Source organism: Ovis aries, chromosome X (genome assembly GCF_016772045.2).
Source record: "Ovis aries strain OAR_USU_Benz2616 breed Rambouillet chromosome X, ARS-UI_Ramb_v3.0, whole genome shotgun sequence".
Lineage (NCBI taxonomy): Eukaryota > Metazoa > Chordata > Mammalia > Artiodactyla > Bovidae > Ovis > Ovis aries.
Genome location: NC_056080.1, coordinates 1,784,707 through 1,808,100, shown reverse-complemented (window position 1 = coordinate 1,808,100; position 23,394 = coordinate 1,784,707). Strand labels below are relative to the sequence as shown.

General features: G+C 45.8%; 1 long non-coding RNA gene across 3 annotated transcripts in view; it reads left to right on the top strand.

Annotated features, from left to right (window-relative positions):
* LOC105605336 (uncharacterized) overlaps positions 1-23,394 on the top strand; it is a 327,912-nt gene that overhangs the window by 222,585 nt on the left and 81,933 nt on the right. The window contains exon 10 of one of the 3 annotated variants that reach the window (XR_009598760.1): positions 14,411-14,471. The exons of the other annotated variants lie outside the window; for them this stretch is intronic. This is a non-coding gene — a long non-coding RNA (uncharacterized LOC105605336). The remainder of the gene's footprint in view (positions 1-14,410; positions 14,472-23,394) is intronic. 3 annotated transcript variants of the gene reach the window in all.

Sequence of the window (23,394 nt, the reverse complement as noted above, 5' to 3'; positions counted from 1 at the left end):
GTTTTTGGGCATTTTGTTTTGTGTTGCTCTCATTGAAATATAGTTAACTTGCTGCTGCTGCTGCTAAGTTACTTCAGTCGTGTCCGACTCTGTGCGACCCCATAGACGGCAGCCCACCAGGCTCCCCCGTCCCTAGGATTCTCCAGGCAAGAACGCTGGAGGGGGTTGCCATTTCCTTCTCCAATGGATGAAAATGAAAAGTGAAAGTGAAGTCGCTCAGTTAACTTTACAATATTATAGTAGTCTGCCTTACTTCACTCAGTATGATGATCAAGAAGTAGGCCCATCAGTGTTGCTGCCAAAATGGTATTATTTCATTCTACCTAATTGTGTACACACGCACGCATGCACACACACACACACACACACACACACACACACACACACACACCGTATCTTCTTCCTGCATTCCTCTGTCAGTGCACACTTCCACTGTTTCCTTGTCTTGACTATTGTAAACAGTACTGCAGGGAACGTAGGGGCGCCTAAGAAATGCTACAGATGAACCTATTTACAAAACAGAAGCAGGCTCACAGAACTTGCCAGCAGAAGAATGAGGGGAAGGGAAACTTAGGGAACTTGGGATGGACATGGACACACTGCTGTGTTCAACATGGAGAACCAGCAAGGACCTGCTGGACAGCACATGGAACTCTGCTCAGTACTCTGTAATAACCTGATGGTTCCCAGGGGGAAGGGTGGGGGAAGGGATAGTCAGGGAGTCTGGGATGGACATGGACACACTGCTGTGTTCAACATGGAGAACCAGCAAGGACCTGCTGGATAGCACAGGGAACTCTGCTCAATCCTCTGTAATAACCTTATGGTTCCCGGGGAGGAAGATAGGGGGAGGGATAATCAGGGAGTTTGGGATGGACATGGACACACTGCTGTATTTAACATGGAGAACCAGCAAGGCCCTGCTGGACAGCACAGGGAACTCTGCTCAATACTCTGTAATAACCTGATGGTTCCCAGGGGGAAGGGTGGGGGAAGGGATAGTCAGGGAGTCTGGGATGGACATGGACACACTGCTGTGTTCAACATGGAGAACCAGCAAGGACCTGCTGTCCAGCACAGGGAACTCTGCTCAATCCTCTGTAATAACCTTATGGTTCCCGGGGAGGAAGATAGGGGGAGGGATAATCAGGGAGTTTGGGATGGACATGGACACACTGCTGTATTTAACATGGAGAACCAGCAAGGCCCTGCTGGACAGCACAGGGAACTCTGCTCAATACTCTGTAATAACCTGATGGTTCCCAGGGGGAAGGATGGGGGAAGGGATAGTTAGGGATGGGATGGACATGGGCACACTGCTGTGTTTAACATGGAGAACCAGCAAGGACCTGCTGAACAGCACAGGGAACTTTGCTCAGTGTCATGTGGTAGCCTGGATGGGAGGGGAGTTTGGAGGACAAGCAATACATGCGTATATATGGCTGAGTCCCTTTGCTGTTCCCCTGAAATCATCACATTGTTTATCAGCTATACACCAGTGCAAAATTAAAAAGTTTTTAAAAATAGTACATTTGTTTCAAGTGGACAACAAGCTAATGGAATATTTTGATGGGTTTGCAAGATTGCCTCTTGCAAAATCTGTATGCAGGTCAGGAAGCAACACTTAGAACTGGGCATGGAACAACAGACTGGTTCCAAATAGGAAAAGGAGTATGTCAAGGCTGTGTATTGGCCGCCCTGCTTATTTAACTTCTATGCAGAGTGCATCATGAGAAACGCTGGGCTGGAGGAAGCACAAGGTGGAATCAAGATTGTGTGGAGAAATATCAATAACCTCAGATATTCAGATGACACCACCCTTATGGCAGAAAGTGAAGAAGACCTAAAGAGCCTCTTAATGAAAGTGAAAGAGGAGAGTGGAAAAGTTGGCTTAAAGCTCTCAACATTCAGAAAACTAAGATCATGACATTTGGTCCTATTACTTGATGGCAGATAGATGGGGAAACAGTGGCTGACTTTATTTTGGGGGCTCCAAAATCACCACAGATGGTGATTGACTGCCATGAAATGAAAGGACGCTTACTCCTTGGAAGGAAGGTTATGACCAACCTAGACAACATACTAAAAAGCAGAGACATTACTTTGCCAACAAAGGCCCATCTTGTCAAGGCTGTGGTTTTTCCAGTAGTCATGTGTGTATATGAGAGTTGGACTATTAAAAAAAGCTGAGCATCAAAGAATTGATGCTTTTGAACTGTGATGTTGGAGGAGACTCTTGAGACTCCCTTGAACTGCAAGGAGATTCAACAAGTCCATCCTAAAGGAGATCAGTCCTGATTGTTCATTGGAAGGCCTGATGATGAAGCTGAAACTCCAATCCTTTGGCCTCCTGATGCAAAGAGCTGACTCATTGGAAAAGATCCTGATGCTGGGAAAGATTGAGGGCAGGAGGAGAAGGGGACGGCAGAGGGTGAGGTGGCTGGATGGCATCACCAACTCAATGGACATGGGTTTGAGTGGACTCCGGGAGTTGGTGATGGACAGGGAGGCCTGGCGAGCTGTGGTCCATGGGGTCGCAAAGAGTCGGACATGACTGAGCAATCCATACTAAGTTATTAAATATTGACTGTATTCCTCATGTTGTGCACAGCATCCTTGTACCCAGCAGACTTGGAAGTTCTTGTGGAAGACATTGGGATTAGTTTTCCACCGCTGTGTAACAACTGACCAAAGGTGTGGGGACTTCAGACACAATCTGCTTATTAGCTCACAGTTCTTGTAGGTCAAGAACGCAGCAAGGCATTGCTGAATTCTTTGCTTAGGGTCTTGGAAGACCAAAGTCACACAGTGCCCTAAAGGGTAGGCTCCTGACTGTGGGCTTTGTGGAGAAGAGCCCAGATCCAAGCTCCCTCCCATGGTGGAGAAGCAGCTCCTTGCAGCTTGTTGGTGCAGGTCTTTGCTTTGTTGCTGGGTGTTAGGTGGTGGCCATACTCTATTCCGGGACCTCTCATCTCTCCCTGCACGTGGTCCTCTGTCTTCCAAGTCAGCAACAATGCATTGACACACTTTTAATTTATTTTTATTTTTTAAATATAAATTTATTTATTTTAATTGGAGGCTAATTACTTTACAGTATTGTATTGGTTTTGCCATACATCCATGGGTGTAAATGTGTTCCCCATCCTGAACCACACTTTTTAAAAATTATCTTTGTTTAATTATTTTGAAATTGCAGGATAACTGTTTTACAGTGCTGTATTGCTTTCTGCCATTTAGTTCATTGCAGTCACTCAGTCATGTCCTACTTTTTGTGACCCCATGGACCGCAGCACGCCAGGCCTATCACCAACTCCCAGAGTTCACCCAAACCCATGTCCATTGAATCAGTGATGCCATCCATCCATCTCATCATCTGTCGTCCCCTTCTCCTCCTGCCTTCAATGTTTCCCAGTATCAGAGTCTTTTCCAGTGAGTCGGTTCTTTGCATCAGGTGGCCAAAATATTGGAGTTTCAGCTTCAGCATCAGTCCTTCCAATGAATAGTCAGGGACTGATTTCCTTTAGGATGGACTGGTTGGATCTCCTTGCATTCCAAGGGACTCTCAAGAGTCTTCCCCAACACCACAGTTCAGAATCATCCATTCTATAGATTATAAAGAAAGCTGAGCGCTGAAAAATTGATGCTTTCTGCCGTACAGCAATGCAAGTCAGCCATTACGATATTACTATATACGTGTGTGTGTGTGTGTGTGTAGTTATGTATAGGTCTGTTACTAATATCACAGAGGGAATTTTCTAACATTCCATGTATATATATTATAAAACATTCTAGGTATATAACATTGTTATAATTTAACATATATTACAATATTATAGCATTATAATGTTATAACACACACACACACACACTGATCACCTCCTTCTTGAGCCTCCCGGTCTTCCAGCCATCACGCCCCTCTGTGTCATCTTCGAGCACCAGCCTGAACCCCCTGTGCTATACAGCGGCCTCCCACTAGCTGTCTGGGTTACATGTGGTCGTGTACAGGGCAGGGCAACTGTCTCAGTTCACGCCACGCTCTCCTTCCCCAGTTGTGTCCACACATCCGTTCCTTACGCCTGCATCTCTAGTCTTGTCCTGCACCATCTTCCTAGGTTCCACATATATGTGTTCAGCGTGTCTCTTTCTGACTGACTTCACTCCGTGTGTTGGGCTCTAGGTCCATCCCTCTCAGTTCAGCTGATTCACATTGGTCCTTCATATGCCTGGGGTATCTCTGAGTTTCCCCGTCTGCTAAACCACCAGCGAAAAAGCTCTGCTTGTGCGGGAGAACCGGCTGAGAGGATCAGAACCTCTCAGATAGTCTCCCCTTTAACTGACTCAAAAGTGAGTGATTGGCACCCCGCTGGCATCATCCACAAAGCCCTTCACCTCATCCAGGCAGTGACATCCTCTGTCCGTGATTCTGGGGATCAGGACGGAGCGTCCTGGGACTGGGGCGTCTTCCGTCTTGCCAGGGCATCTCTTACGGGATTGCCCTAATTCAGAGGTGGCCCCATGCCTCTGCCACTTTCTGCTGCTCACCGTCCGTGTGGTTGGTCACCTTTTACACTGTGATTCGAGAAGGAAAGACACAGCAAGTGCAGAGGTGAGCAGATAAGGAAGTGAGCTGTAGTGAGGCACCGAAAGTGTGGCTTGAAAATAGCCCTGGCTTTGGAAAGTGTAGGGTGAGCACAGATGCTGTGAGCGTTGCAGAACCGGGCTTGTCACGGGCTGGAACGCACTCAGCAACGAAGAAATCTGTTACCACTCAGCTCATGCCAACAAAAACTGTAGACCACATCCGCAGCGGGTGTGTGAATTGGGTGGCGGCAGTGTGACAAAAATAGACAATTATTATACTTGTAGATTTAGAGACTAGCCAAATTTACAACCTGAGAATTACAGTCCTTGTTTTATGGCGACAAGATTTTTTTTTTTTTTTTTCAAAAAAGGACAGTCATTTGCAATCTATAACAGGTGCAAGTGGAAAATCCTGAGTTTTTTTGGGTACGTGTGGCTGTGATAATGTCTCTTAGAGACATTAAAACCCTTAGACTGTGTATTTCCCTCCATCTGTCTGTGTCTCTGCTGACAGTGCTGTGGAATCATCGCATCCCGCTGAGTCTTCATTTGGCCTTTGAATCTGCGGCTGCTCACGTTTGGAGAAACTGTGGGCGTCAGTTCTAGGACAGGATGTCCACTTGGCTCCATTGTTAGGACAGCAAAGTGATGGGAGAGTCAGACGTAGACTGCATATTGAATGGAAGTCGAATTTCTAATGGGACTTGTTCCTCCCCTTGAATTTTTATTTTTTACTTTAGTAATATAATACCACATTGTTGTGGCAAGTCACGGTATGATGTTGGAGCCAGTTGCTATGAGGCAACTATCTTGCCAGCCAAGGGGGCTCCCCGGGGACCTTGAGACAGATCAGAGAGGACATATCCCTTCTGTATAATTTACCTCTGTTCCCTTTCTCTCTCTTTTTACGTGCACTGAAGTGTGTATTTTGAAATGTTTTTTTTTTATTATTTTGATTTTATGTCTAGATTTTCTTTGAGTTTAAACACTCAGAATCTTTGGTTTTTCTCTGTCATACATTTATATCAGATATCTTGGAGTTTTTCTTTTGATCCGCATGGCTACATTTATTCTCCTCATTTTCATTCTTCAGTTCAGTTCAGTCGCTCAGTCTTGTCCGACTCTTTGCGACCCCATGGACTGCAGCACGCCAGGCCTCCCTGTCCATCACCAACTCCCAGAGCTTACTCAAACTCAAGTCCATCGAGCCGGTGATGCCATCCAACCATCTCATCCTCTGTCGTCCCCTTCTCCTCCTGCCCTCAATCTTTCCCAGCATCAGGGTCTTCTCAGATGAGTCAGCTCTTCACATCAGCTGGCCCAAGGATTGGAGTTTCAGCTTCAACATCCTTCCAGTGAACACCCAGGACTGATCTCCTCTAGGTTGGAGGACTTAGTTATTTCATAGCAAACTAGAGACTTTGTGATACCTGGCTGTTATAACACCAACAGTAATGCAACTATGCACCTAGCTTCTTTCAGATCGGCTCAAAGCGTTCTAAAACCCCAGCTGTGATATTAATAACAGACCTATACACAACTGCAGAGCCGTTTATGCCTTTAAACTTAGTTTACTGGAAACTAGAAATCTATAAATGCTGATAGACTGGAGAAGTCATACATAGTAATATGAAGGACGCTTGAGAAGTGTGAGCTTCTCTTCATGGCAGAACACATTTCAGAGATGTCTCTGCAATGGAGTTAAGTGTTCTTAAAATATGAGGTAGCTTTATGGGTCACCCTATGTAATATGAGAGCATGGTACGCTCAACAGAAGCAGATCACATTTAAAATTTAGATCAGATTGCTCGTCACTTGTCCGCATCTTGTTTTAGGCATTAGATATTTAACTAAATGAGCAAAAAGAAGCAAATTATTTAATTCTTGATGCTTTCTGCATAACCTCTGAGCAATTCATAGACGATTGCACCAAAGTGACATTTGGAGGATATTATGAACATAGGAGAAGGCAGTGGCCCCCCACTCCAGTACTCTTGCCTGGAAAATCCCATGGACGGAGGAACCTGGTAGGCTGCAGTCCATGGGGTCGCACAGAGTCGGACACGACTGAGCGACTTAGCAGCAGCAGCGTGAACGCGGTACTGCACAGTTATTCCTTAGTTGATAAGAGTCTGGATTTGAAATAGCATTCCGACATTGAAGTCATCCCCAGGCTGAGGTCCACAGTTTGCTCTTAGCCCCAGGGAAAATCACTTTGGAACACATTCAGCTTTCTCCTTGTGGGAATGGGAAAGATGCATGCAGATTTGACTTGCCCACATTTCCTCAAACCTTGAAACCTCAAATCCGGCCGCCGGCTAGTAGCTGCCTTCATTTTCCAGAACTCGAGCATGGCTGAATTGTGAACCCGAGAAGGCGTATTTTCACGCCCACAGCAGAGCTGGCTCAGAAGCTTGGGAATGTCCTGGTGTTCGTGCTTAGATGCCTGTGGCTGGTAGAAGGGGCAGGGGGTGGTGAGAGGAAAGAAGGGACATTCCAGCCTGTGGAACCGCTAGCGTGGAACGGCAAATCAGCAGGCAATGTTACTTGAGAGACGATTTTACCCCAGAGGAAACTTAAATATCTCTTGAGACCTGGGTTCGATCCCTGGGTTGGGAAGATTTCCCAGAGAAGGGAACGGTGCCCACCCCAGTGTTCTGGCCTGGAGAATCCCATGGACCAGTCCATGGGGTCACAAAGAGTTGGGCATGACTGACAACTTTCAGACTTTCCAGACACACCACAGAACAGCAGAGTCCCATGCATGATTCTGTAGCCCTAGGCACAATTATAGTTTTGTTCAAATGGCATGAAATGTGTCTTGGTAGAGATGAGACCCCCATGATGCTTTTTACGGTGGCTTGAAAAGTGGAAGTTTTAGTCACTCAGTGGGATCCAACTCTTTGAAATGACCCCGTGGACTGTAGCCCGCCACGCTCCTCTATCCATGGGATTTCCCAGGTGAGAAGACTGGAGTGGGTTGCCATACCCTTCTCCAGGGGATCTTCCCCACCCAAGGATTGAACCTGGGCCTCCAGCCACCTTGCGGGCAGACTCTTTACCGTCTGAGCCACCAGGGAAGCCTGCTGTGGCTGAGAGGAGCTCATAGGTGACCTCAGAGCAAAGAAAACCAGTGACATTTGTAAACCAACGCGGTGTGGGAAAGTCTGGTCATTGTGCTCCGAGTCCGCACCCCAGGAGAGTGGTCAGAACCTGGGGTCCTCCTGTGTCCAGAAAAGATGCCAGCCCCTGAGAGGTAAACAGACACACAGACGGCACACACAACCGAACAGGCGTCTCTGTAGACAGAAGATCATGAGGTTAGAAACTCTCAGGCATGATGCCCCCTCTCCCACACACAACTCGGTCACAGCAAACAGTATTACACAACATTCACGGCTTCAAAACCGCCTGGACTCCCAGCAATTAAAGATGACTCACAAATGCACGCACGTGTGTGATTTCTCACTTTGGTCCTAAACATTTGAAAGCCCCACTCAAAGAGTGTGAACCGTTAGACCTAGCAGATATCTCATAAAAGATGCTTAAAGTACTCAAAATTATCTGCAGTCCCTGTGAGACAGATAGCGGTATCTCTAAGTAAACACTGTTTAAGATACCACCTTTGAAAGATACTTTATGACCTGAGTGTTTCGTAGTTTGCATCTCCAGAAATGGCACCCCACTCCAGTACTCTTGCCTGGAAAATCCCACAGATGGAGGATCCTGGTGGGCTGCAGTCCACGGGGTCTCGAAGAATCAGACACTGCTGAGCGACTTCACTTTCACTTTTCACCTTCATGCATTGGAGAAGGAAATGGAAACCCACTCTAATGTTCTTGCCTGGAGAATCCCAGGGATGGTGGAGCCTGGTGGGCTGCCGTCTATGGGGTCGCACAGAGTTGGACACGACGGAAGTGACTTAGCTCCACACTTATAGCATCTTTTTTAAAAAATATATTTTGGGAGGTGCTGGATCTTTGTCACTGTGTGGCCTTTGGGGTCTCCTCTCTAGTTGCAATGCACGGGCTTCTGATTGCAGTGACTTGTCTTGTGCAGAATGTGGTCTCACTGCAGTGACTTGTCTTGTTGGAGGATGTGGTCTCACTGCAGTGACTTGTCTTGCCATGCAGGATGTGGTGTAGGCTCCTGGGCTTCCATACTTGTATCTTGTGGGCTGAGGCATTGCGACTCCCAGGCTGTGGAGCACAGATGCAGTCATTGCGGAGCCCGGGCTCACCTCCACGGCACGTGGCATCTTCCCAGACCAGGGACTGAGCCCACGTCTCCTTCATCAGCAGGTGGATTCTTTACCACTGAGCCCCCAGGGAAGCCCAGCACCACTTTGTAATGGGCTTCAAGTTTATGCTGACGATACATCCAGTAGGTGATAGCTCTCCTCTGCATTCCTGAGTTGGTCACCGGGACTTTGAGCTCCCCTGGAGGACTCTGACATGACAATGCGTAGTTTATGTTAGTGTTATTATTATTATTTTGTCCAGCTTCTTTCTTTACCATTTGGAAGGGAGATAAATCCCGGTACTTATCAGATGGAGCAAGAACGTAGGCAGAGCTGAGAAAATGTAACAGCAGGTTATCTGAGCACAGCTGGTGTTTCGATATTACCGTGTAGTTTGCGGTTCTGGTGGTGGGAAAGAAAGTTGAGGGAGAAAAATGAACTTCTGGCTCAGGATTACGTAGTGAATCCAGAAGGAAGGCTTCATCCAGTTACTGCCATCTTGGGGACCATGTGGAGGCTTCCCTGGTGGCTCAGACAGTGAAGTATCTGCCTACAATGTCAGAGACCCAGGTTCGATCCCTGGGTCAGGATCATCCTCTGGAGAAGGAAATGGCAACCCACTCCAGTACTCTTGCCTGGAAAATCCCATGAATGGAGGAGCCTGGTAGGTTACAGTCTATGGGGTCACAAAGAGTTGGACACGACCGAGCGACTTCACTCACTTGGGGACCGCGTGAGTGTGGCTCCTTCATAGCTTACAGTTTGGGTAAGAAGCCAGCTACCACCAGGAGCTGGGAGAGTCCTGTGAATAAACGAAAAATAAAAGAGGGATGGCAGCTGAGGAGGGGTCAGGTAGTTAAAGCTCGAAAAACCATTTATCCATTGGGCATTTAAATTAGTAATGAGAACATCAGTGTTCTTTTTAAAAAACATTTTTAGTAGAGTATGTGTTTGTGTGTGTGGAACTCGGTCAGTCGTGTCCGACTCTTTGCAGCCCCATGGACTGCAGCCCACCAGGCTCCACTGTCCGTGGAATTTCCCTGGCAAGAAGACTGGAGTGGGTGGCCACGCCCTTCTGCACATTGGAGTATACTTGGTCTAGGGTGTGCATTAGTTTCTGCTGTACAGCAAAGTGGATCAGCTATATGTACACACAGAGCTTTCCAGGTGGCTCGAATGGTAAAGAATCTGCCTGCACTGCAGGAGACCTGGGTCAGGAAGATCCCCTGGAGGAGAGCATGGCTATCCACTCCACTGTTCTTGCCTGGAGAATCCCATGGACAGAGGAGCCTGGTGGGCTGCAGTCCATGGGGTCACAGAGAGTCGGACACGGCCGAGCGGCTAACACACACACGTCCCCACTTTTTAAGACTTCTTTTCCTTAAGGTCCTTTAGAGCACTGACTTAAATGTTCTTTAAATTTCTGCCTTAATAAACAGACGTTTCTCTTCACCGTGTAATATCAGATGCCGCAATAGCCGTTGCAAAACAAAGGAAGCAAAGCTACACCTTGTAGCTTCTTTGAGAAGCAACATTGAGCCACATATGTTAATGGTGTTGATGGGTGAACACATTTGGTACCCAGACGGGACACAGCACTAGGTCCATTTCTGGATGACGGAAGATACACCCTGTACGCTTGGGTATCTGCCTTGGTGGAGGAGCCCGCCTCCTGGTTGTTGGTGAGCTCTCGATTCCCATAGGCTGTGAGCTTCACTGCTTTGCTGGATGTTGGTTACCGGACGCCTGCAGTTCCTTGCCCTGGGGACCGCTGCAGCATGGCAGCCTGCCCTGTGAAAGCCTGCAGCCCTATAGCATCGCACAGCACCTACTAGCGAGACTGACGCTTCACGTACTGTAGCCTCGTCATGGAACTCGGCTCCTGGTACCCTTGATGCATATTGTTCTTCCCAAGTGACTCTTTGTGAAGCCCTAGAACATGACACCTTGATGAGCCTCTTGATGAAAGTGAAAGAGGAGAGTGAAAAAGTCAGCTTAAAACTCAGCATTCAGAAAGCTAATGTCATGGCATCTGGTCCCATCGCTTCATGGCAAATAGATGGGGAGACAGAGGAAACAGTGAGAGACTATTTTTTTGGGCTCCAAAATGACCGCTGATGGTGATTGCAGCCATGAAATTGAAAGACGCTTGCTCCTTGGAAGAAAAGCTATGACCAACCTAGACAGCATATTAAAAAGCAGAGACAAAGCTATTTTTTTTGCAGTAATCATGTATGGATGTGAGAGTTGGACTATAAAGAAAGCTGAGCGCAGAGTTGATGCTTTTGAACCGTGGTGCTGGAGAAGACTCTTGAGAGTCCCTTGGACTGCAAGAAGATGCAACCAGTCCATCCTAAAGGAAATCAATCCTGAATATTCCTTGGAAGACTGATGCTGAAGCGGAAACTCCAATCCTTTGGCCAATCGGATGCGAAGAACTGACTCATTTGAAAACACCCTGATGCTGGGAAAGACTGAAGGCGGGAGGAGAAGGGGATGACAGAGGATGAGATGGTTGGATGGCATCACCGACTCAGTGGACATAGTCTGAGTGAACTCCAGGAGTTGGTGATGGACAGGGAGGCCTGGCGTGCTGCAGTTCATCGGGTCGCAAAGAGTCGGACATAACTGAGCGACTGAACTGGACTGAACTGAGACCACCAGGGAAGCCCTGAAAATCTCAATTCTAAATATTCCTGTGTATTTGTAGAAATTTCTGTGTATTTCCTCCCCACCTTGCCTTTTAGGGTCATCTGGCCACATGCAACTTAGAGTGTATTCCACATATCACCTTGAGCTTCTTAAGATACAGAATCTCAGCTTTCACCCTGCAAGTATGATCTGCATTTTACCCAGTATCCTGGGTGGCCTGTGTGCATAGTAAGTTTTGAAAGGTATTGATCTACCCAGCACTGCTTGACCTGGATGCACATGGGGGCTCACCTGAGAAGTTTTAGAATACTGCTGCCCATGTCATATTTGTCTTCCAGAATTTTATATTTTAAAAATATAAATTTTATATTTTTCCAAAATTTATATTTTAAAAATATAAATCATGTGAGGACCTGGACAAGGTCCTCACATGATTCCAGTGTGTATTGAGAGCTGCTCACATATACAATGTGTCTTATAGCAATCAGATTGAAAAGAAGATGTCAAAACAATTTTGGGTATATAATGTTTCATTTGTACTTGGGTGAACTGAAGTTGTTGTCAAAGTTATTTTCTTCTGTGTCACATAGAATTGCTGAGGGTACCTCATGGTAATCTGGTATAATTTTACTTGTTTTTGAATTTTATTGAAGTATAGTTTATTTACAGTGTTGTTAATTTCTTCCGTGCAGCAAAGTAACTCAGTTGTACATGTACATATGTGTCTGCTTAGTCTCTCCGTCGTGTCTGACTCCTTGGGACCCCATGGGCGATAGCCCGCCAGGCTCCTCTGTCCATGGGATTCTCCAGGCCAGAATACTGGAGTCGGTTCCAGGAGAACATTCCCAACTTAGGTATCGAACCAAGGTCTCCCACATTGCACTTGAATTCTTTACCATCTAAGCCACCAGGGAAACCCATGAATACCGAAGTGGGTAGCCTATCACTTCTCCAGGGGATTTTCCTGACCCAGGAATCAAACCAGGGTCTCCTGAATTGCAGGCAGATTCTTCTCCAGCTGAGCTGTGAGGGACGCTCAGTACACATATATTGATGTTAAAGCTGGCCGAGGTGGTGGAATTCCATCACATCTACTTCTGCTGCATGGACTGTGCTAAAGCCTTTGACTGTATTTATCACAACAAACTGTGAAATATTCCCAGTGAGATCTGAATACCAGACCACATTACCTGCCTCCTGAGAAACTGGGAGGCAGGGCAAGAAGCAACAGTTAGAACCAGACATGGCACAACAGAATGGTTTAAAATTGGGAAAGGAGTAAGTCAAGGCTATATATTGTCACCCTGCTTATTTAACTTACATGCAGAGTACATCATGAGAAACACTGGGCTGGAGGAAGCACAAGCTGGAATCAAGATTGCCAGAAGAAGAAATATCAACAACCTCAGATATGCTGATATGCCCACATTAATGGCAGAAAGTGAAGAGGAACTAAATTAAAAAGAGCCTCTTGATGAAGGTGAAAGAGGAGAGTGAAAAAGTTGGCTTAAAACTGAGCATTCAAAAAACAAAGATCATGGCATCCAGTCCCATCACTTCATGGCAAATAGACTGGAAAACGTGGAAACAGTGCAGATTTCATTTTCTTGGGCTCCAAAATCACCGCAGGTGGTGACTGCATCCATTAAAGAAAGAACCCGTTTCTTGGTGACTGCTCCTTGGGGGAAGAAAAAGCTGTGTCAAACCTAGACAGAATATTAAAAAGCAGAAACATCACTTTGCCAACAAAGGTCTGTATAATCAAAGCTGTGGTTTTTACAGTAGTTATGTACAGATGCGAGAGTTAAGACGATAAAGCTGAGTGCCAAAGAATTGATGCTTTCGAAGTGTGTTGCTGGAGAAGACTCTTGAGAGTGTCTTGGACGGCAAGGAAATCAAACCAGTCAATCCTCAAAGAAATCAATCCTGAATATTCATTGGAAGGACTGATGCTGAAGCTCCAATACTTTGGCCACATGATGCAAAGAGCCGACTCCTTGGAAAAGACCTTGATGCTGGGAAAGATTGAGGGCTAGAGGAGAAGGGGGCAACAGAGGATGAGATGGTTGGATGGCATCACTGACTCAATGGACACGAGTTTGAGCAAATTCCAGGAGATGGTAAAGGACAGGGAAGCCTGGCGTGCTGCAGTCCGTGGGGTCACAAAGCACTGGACACGACTTGGGGACTGCACAAACAACATCAACTTTCCATGTATTGTTTATGACTCTGATTTCTCTTACTCTAGGTTAAACTTAGCATTTTGCTTGTCTTGTGGTTTTTTTTAAAAAAAAAAATTGGGGTGTTTTTCCATCCAAAGCACTTTTACTTTTGAAAATTAAATAACTGGTGACTTTGGAGAAGAACCCATTTCTCGGGGGGTGAGAGCCCCCAGGGAATAAATAGTGCAATCAGAGACGAGGAGGAGGACACAGGAGCTGTGTCCACGAGGAGGCCTTTCTCTGCATGCCCTCCTTTGCCCGTGCCTTGCGCTCGGTGATTCCATCCGAGTTCGGTCATCTGAGATAGTCTCGGGCACAAGTTGCCCAGCCCCGCAGTGACTGCATGGGCATGTGTGAACCTCCTTGCAGAGCAAAGCTGTCTGTCATTTCTTAATCCTTGTGCCAGATTCCTGGGCCCGCGGCCGGCTCTCTGCAAACAGTTGTCAATCAAAGTAGGCTTGGACCCTGGGAACCCAGAAATAAAACTCAGTCCGATTCACTGGAGACTCCCTGGAAACCTGAGAAAAAAAACCCTGAAAATCCTCGCCCAACCCCAGCCTGAAAGGGTGGCCCAGAAACGTCCAGCTCCACATTGTACAGAAGTTTATGGAAGGCTCACATTTATTTTTAATTGACAGTACACCCTGTTAAACATTTGTATGCACCAATTAATTGTTAACCAAGAAAATGTTTCTTGATTTTTTTTTCAAGACAGCGTGTTATCGTATGCCTGAGAAACTCAAGCAGACGTAATATAACAAAGGAAACAGGAAGTGGTAAGAGCTGTCTTTGACTTGTGTACTTTGTAAAGGAAACAGAATTCCTAGCACTATTTAATGTTGAATTAGCTTCCCATTGCCATATGGTGAAAATTACCTGACATTGGAATCATTCGTGTTTAAGTTTTTATCTTAATACCTTTATATATCTGTTTGACTTTCAGAGCCATGCAGGGACATGTTGCTGTTTTACTAATTAAAAAGGGATGGTCTGTCTTTTCAAATCTGTTGGGAAGAGGAAAGAAAAACTGTTATATTAAAAATCCTTCCCAGTATTTGCTGGGTCATACAGACTAGGATGAATATGCTGCTGTTACTTTTCAAAGGAGAAAGAGACACGCTTGTCTTCTGATTTCTCTCTGTCTTGAAAAGACAATCCTATATTAGATCATAGCGTATGAATCAATGGATAATTTAGACAGTATACAAGGAAATCTTGAGCATACACAACAGACATGCCACCAGCACCGACATTAGAATTACCATCAGTTGCTTCTTACTGAGTAAAAAAAATAATAATAATAATACATCAAGTGATCAAAACCAGTATGTCGTTCAGTTCAGTTCAGTCGCTCAGTTGTGTCCAACTCTTTGCGACCCCATGAATCGCACCACACCAGGCCTCCCTGTCCATCACCATCTCCCGGAGTTCACTCAGACTCACGTCCATCGAGTCGGTGATGCCATCCAGCCATCTCATCCTCTGTCGTCCCCTTTTCCTCCTGCCTCCAATCCCTCCCAGCACCAGGGTCTTTTACAATGAGTCAACTCTTTGTATGAGGTGGCCAAAATACTGGAGTTTCAGCTTTAGCATCAGTCCTTCCAAAGAAATCCCAGGGCTGATCTCCTTCAGAATGGACTGACTGGATCTCCTTGCAGTCCAAGGGACTCTCAAGAGTCTTCTCCAACACCACAGTTCAAAAGCATCAGTTCGTTGGCGCTCAGCTTTCTTCACAGTCCAACTCTCACATCCATACATGACCACTGGAAAAACCATAGCCTTGACTAGACGGACCTTTGTTGCCAAAGTAATGTCTCTGCTTTTCAATATGCTATCTAGGTTGGTCATAACTTTTCTTCCAAGGAGTAAGCATCTTTTAATTTCATGGCTGCAATCACCATATTCAGTGATTTTGGAGCCCCAAAAAATAAAGTCTGACACTATTTCCGCTGTTTCCCCATCTATTTGCCATGAAGTGATGGGACCGGATGCCATGATCTTCGTTTTCTGCATGTTGAGCTTTAAGCCAACTTTTTCACTCTCCTCTTTCCCTTTCATCAAGAGGCTTTTTAGTTCCTCTTCACTTTCTGCCATAAGGGTGGTGTCATCTGCATATCTGAGGTTACTGATATTTCTCCTGGCAATCTTGATTCCAGCTTGTGCTTCCTCCAGCCTAGCGTTTCTCATGATGTACTCTGCATATAAGTTAAATAAGCAGGGTAACAATATTCAGCCTTGACGTACTCCTTTTCCTATTTGGAACCAGCCTGTTGTTCCATGTCCAGTTCTAACTATTGCTTCCTGCCCTGCATACAGATTTCTCAGGAGGCAGGTCAGGTGGTCTGGTATTCCCATCTCTTTCAGAAGTTTCCACAGTTTATTGTGATCCACACAGTCAAAGGCTTTGGCATAGTCAAGAAAGCAGAAATAGATGTTTTCTGCAACTCTCTTGCTTTTTTGAGAGAAGGAAACAAATTTGACTCACACGTTTTACCAGCCTACGGGAGAGTGGCTTCATTTTATACAGCCTATGTAGAGACTTGTAGGATGGGAGTTACTCTATTTCTGTACATTTCATATTTGCAAGCTGATCCACACAACCAGCAGGTTATTCCCTGTTTTCAAAAAGCTGCGTGAGTGAGAGATAAATGTGATAGAGTATAATTTAGAACTTAAATTGCCTCAGTTACCTCAGAGGAAATTTAGGGCACCACTTCTCAGTTTTCTTTGTAGATACGAGATGTTGCTATTTTTCAGTCTCTTTAGTCGTGTCTGACTCTGCGACCTCATGGACTGTAGCCCGCCAGGCTCCTCTGTCCATGGGATTCTCCAGGCAAGGATACAGGAGTGGGTTGCCATTTCCTTCTCCAGGGGATCTTCCTGAATCTGGGATGGAACCTGGGTCTCCTGCATTGCAGGCAGAATTCTTTACTGTCTGAGCCATGAGGGAAGCCCGAGTTTTTTTTTTTTAAACTGCAGTTAACTACTAAATAATTAGAGGAGATAACAGGCATGGACAGCTAGCACACTGAGATGTCAGAACAGAGTGTGGCCAGTGTGTGCGTTTTCCAGAGTCGTCGCCTGTTCTGTCTGCTATGGTGGCCACCTGGGCGTATGTTGGCATTGTTTAGGATAAAACGTGAAAAATCAGCTCCTCAGTTGCACTAGCCACATTTCAAAGTGTCACTCGCATATGGGAAAGTACAGCTGCTGAACAGGTCCACCGCTAAAGAGATTTCCATCACACAAACCCTGGGTTTCTTCAACTCAAATACCCAGTGCGTTTGCAGCTAAATGTTAAAAGGAGCACTCCCTTTCTGCCTGTCAAGTCAGCCTCCTCCACCCAGAGTCCTTTTTATTTTTCTCTAGGCTCAGGAACGTGAACTGGACTAAATGATAACTGTCAAAATGTACCCATCTACCAGCGGGGTACATGATCTGTTTCCTGGCGTTCAGAGATGTGTTGAGATCCTCCCAGAGGTGGGGAAGCTGAAAATGGGAATGTTGGCCTTGCCCTCTGCCTGGGATCCCACTCTCAATTTCAGGCCATGTGAAGTGTTCTTTCCACTGTTTTGCAACACATTTTACATAACAAATATTCACATTTTCCCTGTGATTTCAGAGGTTTAGAAGGAGGGATAAACAAATCTTGCTCGCTCCCAGAGGACACTGTGTCGGCAGTTACTTTGCTTGTTGGTTTTAACTCATTTATTCAGTTAGGTTTACTTGGCTTACCTCACTCTGAAACAATTAGCGGTTAGCTTACAGAAAGGTTCACAGGCTAGGGAAAATAGATACAATCAGAGTGAAGAAAAGTTAAGTTTAGGATAATAAACCCAAGCTTGGGCTGTGCAACATGTGTGCTAAACTGCTTCAGTTGCATCTGACTCTTAGCGACCCCACGGACTGTAGCCCGCCAGGCTCCTGTGTCCATGGGATTCTCCAGGAAAGAATACCAGAGTGGGTTGCCATGCCCTCCTCCAGGGGGTCTTCCCGACCCAGGGACTGGACCCACGTCTCCTGTGCCCCCTGCATTGCAGCTGGTCACTTTTGCTGCTGAGCCACTGGGAAAGTGAAAGAAAGTGAAGTCGCTTGGTCATGTCCAACTCTTTGCAACCCCATCGATTGTAGCCTACCAGGCTCCTCCGTCCCTGGGATTTTCCAGGCAAGAGTACTGGAGTAGGCTGCCATTTCCTTCTCCAGGGGATCTTCCCAAGCCAGGGATCGAACCTGGGCCTCTTGCATTGCAGGCAGACGCTTTACTGTCTGAGCCGCTGGGAAGCCTGAGCTAAAAGCTTGTTATCCCAGAAACCACATTGTTGAAACCTGTTTCTAAAGGCTGAAACCCAGGATGACCTCATCCCCTCCTCCAAAGTGTGGAGAGCTTGCATAACCTTCAAGCAGTTTTCCGTGAAGATGAAAATCGACCCACCTGGTTTTGGTGAAACGCTGGCCACAGAAAGCGTGATGTTTTCAGTGCTAAGAAAATAGTTTGGCACCTTTTATGTTATCAATTAAAGGCCAATCTGTATGACTTAACCTGGACACTGAGAGCCAAGTTGGCACGTTCTTAAGGAACTGAAGTTATGAAAACATAGAACATGATTTATCTTTTAAATCTTTTATTTTATATTGGCGTATAGCTGATTAATAATGTTGTAGTTTCAGGTGAACAGGAGAGGCACTCAGCCATACATATACATTGTATTTCTTCTCCCCCAAACTCCCTTCCCATCCAGGCTGCCACATGACACGGGGCAGAGGTCACTGAGCTGGCCAGCAGGTCCTTGTTGGTTCTTCATGTTAAATACAGCAGTGCGTCCATGTCCATCCCAGACTCCTTAACTATCCCTTCCCTCACTCTTCCCCCTAGGAACCATCAGGTTATTACAGAGTTTTGAGCAGAGTTCCCTGTGCTAGACAGCAGGTCCTTGTAGGTTCTCCACATTAAATACAACAGTGTGTCCATGTCCATCCCAAACTTCCTAACTGTCCCTTCCCCCATCCTTCCCCCTGGGAACCATAAGGTTATTACAGAGTATTGAGCAGAGTTCCCTGTGCTGTCCAGCAGGTCCTTGCTGGCTCTCCATGTTAAATGCAGCAGTGTGTCCATGTCCATCCCAGGCTCCCTGACTGTCCCTTCCCCCATCCTTCTACCCCGGCAGCCACATGTTCATCTCTTAAGTCTGTGAGTCTGTTTCTGAAGACAGAACTTTAAACACATTCCTCCGTCGCTGGCAGGCCAGCACAGAATCTGAACAGTCACGTTCAGATGGTGTTCATATGGGTATTCTTAGTCGCTCGGTCGTGTCCAACTCTTTGCAACCCCATGGACTGTAGCCCGCCAGGCTCCTCTGTCCATGGGGATTCTCCAGGCAGGAACACTGGAGTGGGTTGCCGTGCCCTTCTCCAGGGGATCTTTCCAACCCAGGAATCGAACTGGGGTCTCCTGCATTGCAGGTGGATTCTTCACCGGCTGAGCCACCAGGCAAGCCCATATTCCTATGGGAGAAAATGTCATTTGTAACTGAATAATTTATAATTTATCTCCCAGTTACCCAAATGCATATTATAAATCAATGTATAGTTTCCCCCAAAGACATACGAGTACATGTGGAAACGTTTGCTGTGTTCCTATATTTAAGAAGTGTTGGAACTTCTCTGATGTTCTTGCAGGAAGACTGTGTGCTTACGATGAAGGGAACCCAATTTTGATCCTCGGTCATGGAACTAGATCCCATATGCCCCACGTGCAGCTAAAAAAAAAAAAAGAAAAAAACAAGAAGAAGAAGCAATAACATAATGTAGAATAGCACAATAAATAAATATTAAAAAATACACATAATTAAAGGAACTTGCTGTCCCTAATAAGATTCTGAAACAGCTGAAATTGAAGGTGCATTTCCTGGTCATGGATCAGAGTAACATCAGCCACCCACCTGGGCTTGTAACGTACCCTTGACCTTGTTAGCACAGTGTCATAACTGACCTACCCGACCAGTAGCAGCAGGAAGTTAGCACTGCTGCTGTTATTCCAGCTCTGTCTGTAACTTACCTCTTGGGGCAATTTACATACCAGTCAGGGTTGTCTCTTTCAAACAAAGCAGTTGCTATGATAAGTTGGGTCAAATTTAACTTTTCAATAACTCAATAATTACCTTCTTCTCTCCTTTGTGGCTCAGCTGGTAAAGAATCCGCCTGCAATGTGGGAGACCTGGGTTCAATCCCTGGGTCGGGAAGATCCCCTGGAGAAGGGGAAGGCTTACCTACTCCATCATTCTGGCCTTTTGAATTCCATGGACTATACAGTCCATGGGATCGCAAAGAGTGGGATATGACTGAGCGACTTGCCCTTCACTTCACTGTTGTAAGTAGGCAGTGAAACGTAGATGCTAAACTCTCGAACTGATAGGTTGTAGACAACTTACACAAAATCCTCCATTTCCTTTCTAGAGATCCTCAAGGCTAGTGAAGGAGAAGACTGCTTTGGGAGGGAATTAAAGAACAGAAACTCATTTGCTGTTTTGCAAAGTCTAAAGTGACCAGATGGTGCTAGTGGTAAAGAACCGCCTGCCAATGCAGGAGGTGCAAGAGACAAGGATTCGATCCCTGTGTCGGGTGGAGCCCATGGAGGACGAAATGGCAACCCACTCCAGTATTCTTGCCAGCAGAATCCCATGGACAGGGGAGCCTGGCAGGCTGCAGTCCATGAGGTCGCAGAGAGTTGGACACTGCTCAAGTACCTTAGCATGAAAAGTGACAAGAGGCCCAAGAAATTAAATTTATGTCAAGATACGACTTTTTCTTCCTCACAAGACTGTTTCTGAGTTGAAATTGCAAAACCGCATGATTGGAAACTTGAAGCACATTGCATTTCTAACCACGTAAATTAAAACTAAGAATTCCTTAACAAAGGAAAGCGTTGCTTTCCATATAGGTATTGGCAGATTGGCCGGTAAATTTAATAAAAAACCATTCATCATTTTAACATTCGGGAATGCTGCTTTAAAGGGCATCCAAGATAAAACTCCTGACTCAGAGGCATGCCGAATATTGGAATTATAAAATGTCACTTCTAGGATCAAGAATGTGAATTGTAAGTGAATATGATTTTTCAAATGAAAGGGATATTTTCCGACAGACTATGATATTTTAAAATAAAATTGTGGTTGAATCCAATTAAAGTGAAAGTATGAAAGTGAAAGTGGTGTTTGCTCAACTCTTTATGACCCCATGGACTGTAGCCTACCAGGCTCCTCTGTCCCTGGGATTTTCCAGGCAAGAATACTGGAGTGGGGTGCCATTTCCTCCTCCAGGGGATCTTCCCAACCCAGGGGGATCTTCCCGACCCAGGGATTGAACGCAGGACTCCTGAGCTGCAGGCAGAATTTTTACCGTCTGAGCCACTTGGGAAATCCTTAATCCAACTACAGTATCCTTTTTTTCTACTTAGGTAGCAATACCTGGGTTTGAAGGCAGATTCTCCACTCTTTGGACTAATGTATCCATTGGTGTTGGCTATCTAGCTGACCTTCATCCCTTGAAAATATAGAATCATGTAATGTTTTGAAGATACCAGGCCAAAGCAGGAACTTTATAAATGTAATTACATAGCCATAATTTTTTTTAATAGTAAAAATTAAAACAAGTTTTCCTAGCCTGTAAAGTACAGTGTGTGAGTTAATCATAAACAATTTTATATGTATAAATAACCCATTTTATCTTGCAGAATAAACAACTCTCAGTACAGTTCTAGTCAGAATGCTTTCATAGGCTCCCTAATTTATTACGTTTTATATGAGCTCTTTCAGTATGGATCGTGCCAGACCACATTAATCCTATGAGCTGAAATAATGTTCATTTCCATTTTGTTCCTCATCGAGAGCTGGTGTTTATCTGCTTTGATGCTGATTGCTTCATGTCTCGGAGAAAATGGTGTTTGGCCTTAGTATTGTCTGGAAATTGAGCTGTTTGAGCTAAAAGATGTCTAAAGTTGCTTTGACTCTTAAAAAACTCCGTAATTCTGAATGTTATATGGAAATCAGTATTTAAAACAATTGCTGTTAAGACTTAATAAAATCAACAATAATCTCCCCATCTATTAAGTGCACAAGTGCACCGAAGTAACCCTTTCAGAGAGCAGCAAAAATAAATGTGCCCAGGAAGAAGTGGATAATAAAGCTGTTATTGCTGTTATGGACTTCCACGGGCAGAGCTATTGAGGCTGAAGAAAGGGCGTTGGCTTGCTCTTCAGTCTCTAAGTCATGTCTGACCCTCTGTGACCCCATGAGTGCAGCACGCCAGGCTTCCCTGTCCATCACCAACTCCTGGAGCTTGCTCAAACTCATGGCCATTGACTCACTGATGCCATCCAGCCATCTCATCCTCTGTCGTCCATTTCTCCTCCTGCCTTCTTTCCCAGCATCGGGGTCTTTTCCAATGAGTTGGTTTTATGCATCAGGTGGCCAAAGTATTGGAGCTTCAGTATCAGTCTTTCCACTGAATCTTCAGGACTGATTTCCTTTAGGATGGACTGGTTGGATCTCCTTGCAGTCCACGGGACTCTCAAGAGTCTTCTCCAACACTACAGTTCAAAAGCATCCATTCTCAGGCACGTTAGCCTTCTTTAGAAAGGAGAGATGGCTTCAGAGTTAGGGAGATTCACTTTAAAAAAAAAAAATGTTTATTTATATCGAAACTGTTGGTAGATGCTTTCATAAATAGTTCTGGAGTTTTATAATTTTATTTATTCTCTTCATTATTGGCAGCGTGCAGGCTTTCTCTAGTTACGGAGAGCGGGGGCTGCTCCCCAGTTGCAGTGCACAGGCTTCTCCTTGTGGGGGCTTCTCTTATTGTGGGGTACAGACTCTAGATAAGCGAGCTTCAGTAGTTGGGGTGGACAGGCTCAGTTGCCCTGCGTCACGTGAAATCTTCCCAGACTGTGAATCGAACCCGGCATGCCCTACAAGGCAGATTCTCAACCACTGAACCAACCAGGGAAACTGGAGATTCAGTCTCGATGTTTTCTTTTTGGAACAGGCAGCAAACTGACGGGGGCCATGTGGGGAGCAGCTTTGGACGTGGAGTTCCAGCTTCAGTCCGCCTTGGTCCCTTGATGAGGACCATGTCGTGGTCAGCATGAAGCAATGAGAAGCAGAGAGCCCTGTGCTTCAGGAGTAGATGTCATTAGACCTGCTGGGATTGAATTGGGGCAGAGAAGGCCTGAGCTGACTGCAGTGGAGATACTGAAAGGGGGCAGGTCCACGGGAAGCCCAGGCTCCCTCTTGTTTCAATCTTTCCATGACCCCACCCTCATTTTCTGCCATGGTTCCTCCCCGCCGCCAGCCACTTCTTCCTTTTTATGTCAGGTGGCCGAAGTATTGGAGCTTCAGCCTCAGCATCCGTCCTTCCAATGAGTATTCAGGGTTGATTTCCTTGAGGACTGGTAGGTTTGATCTCCTTGCTGTCCAAGACATTTTCAGGAGTCTTGACCAGCACCACGGTTCAAAGGCATCAATTCTCTGGCACTCAGCCTTCTGTTGGGTCCAGCTCTCACATCCATACGGGACCCCTGGGAAGTCATAGCCATGACTGTAGGGACCTTCGTCTGCAGAGTACCGTCTCTGCTTTTCAGCACACTGCCTAGAGGCCTTCAGTGATGCTCATAATCAAGGCATGCACCAGCAAGAATAGTACCTG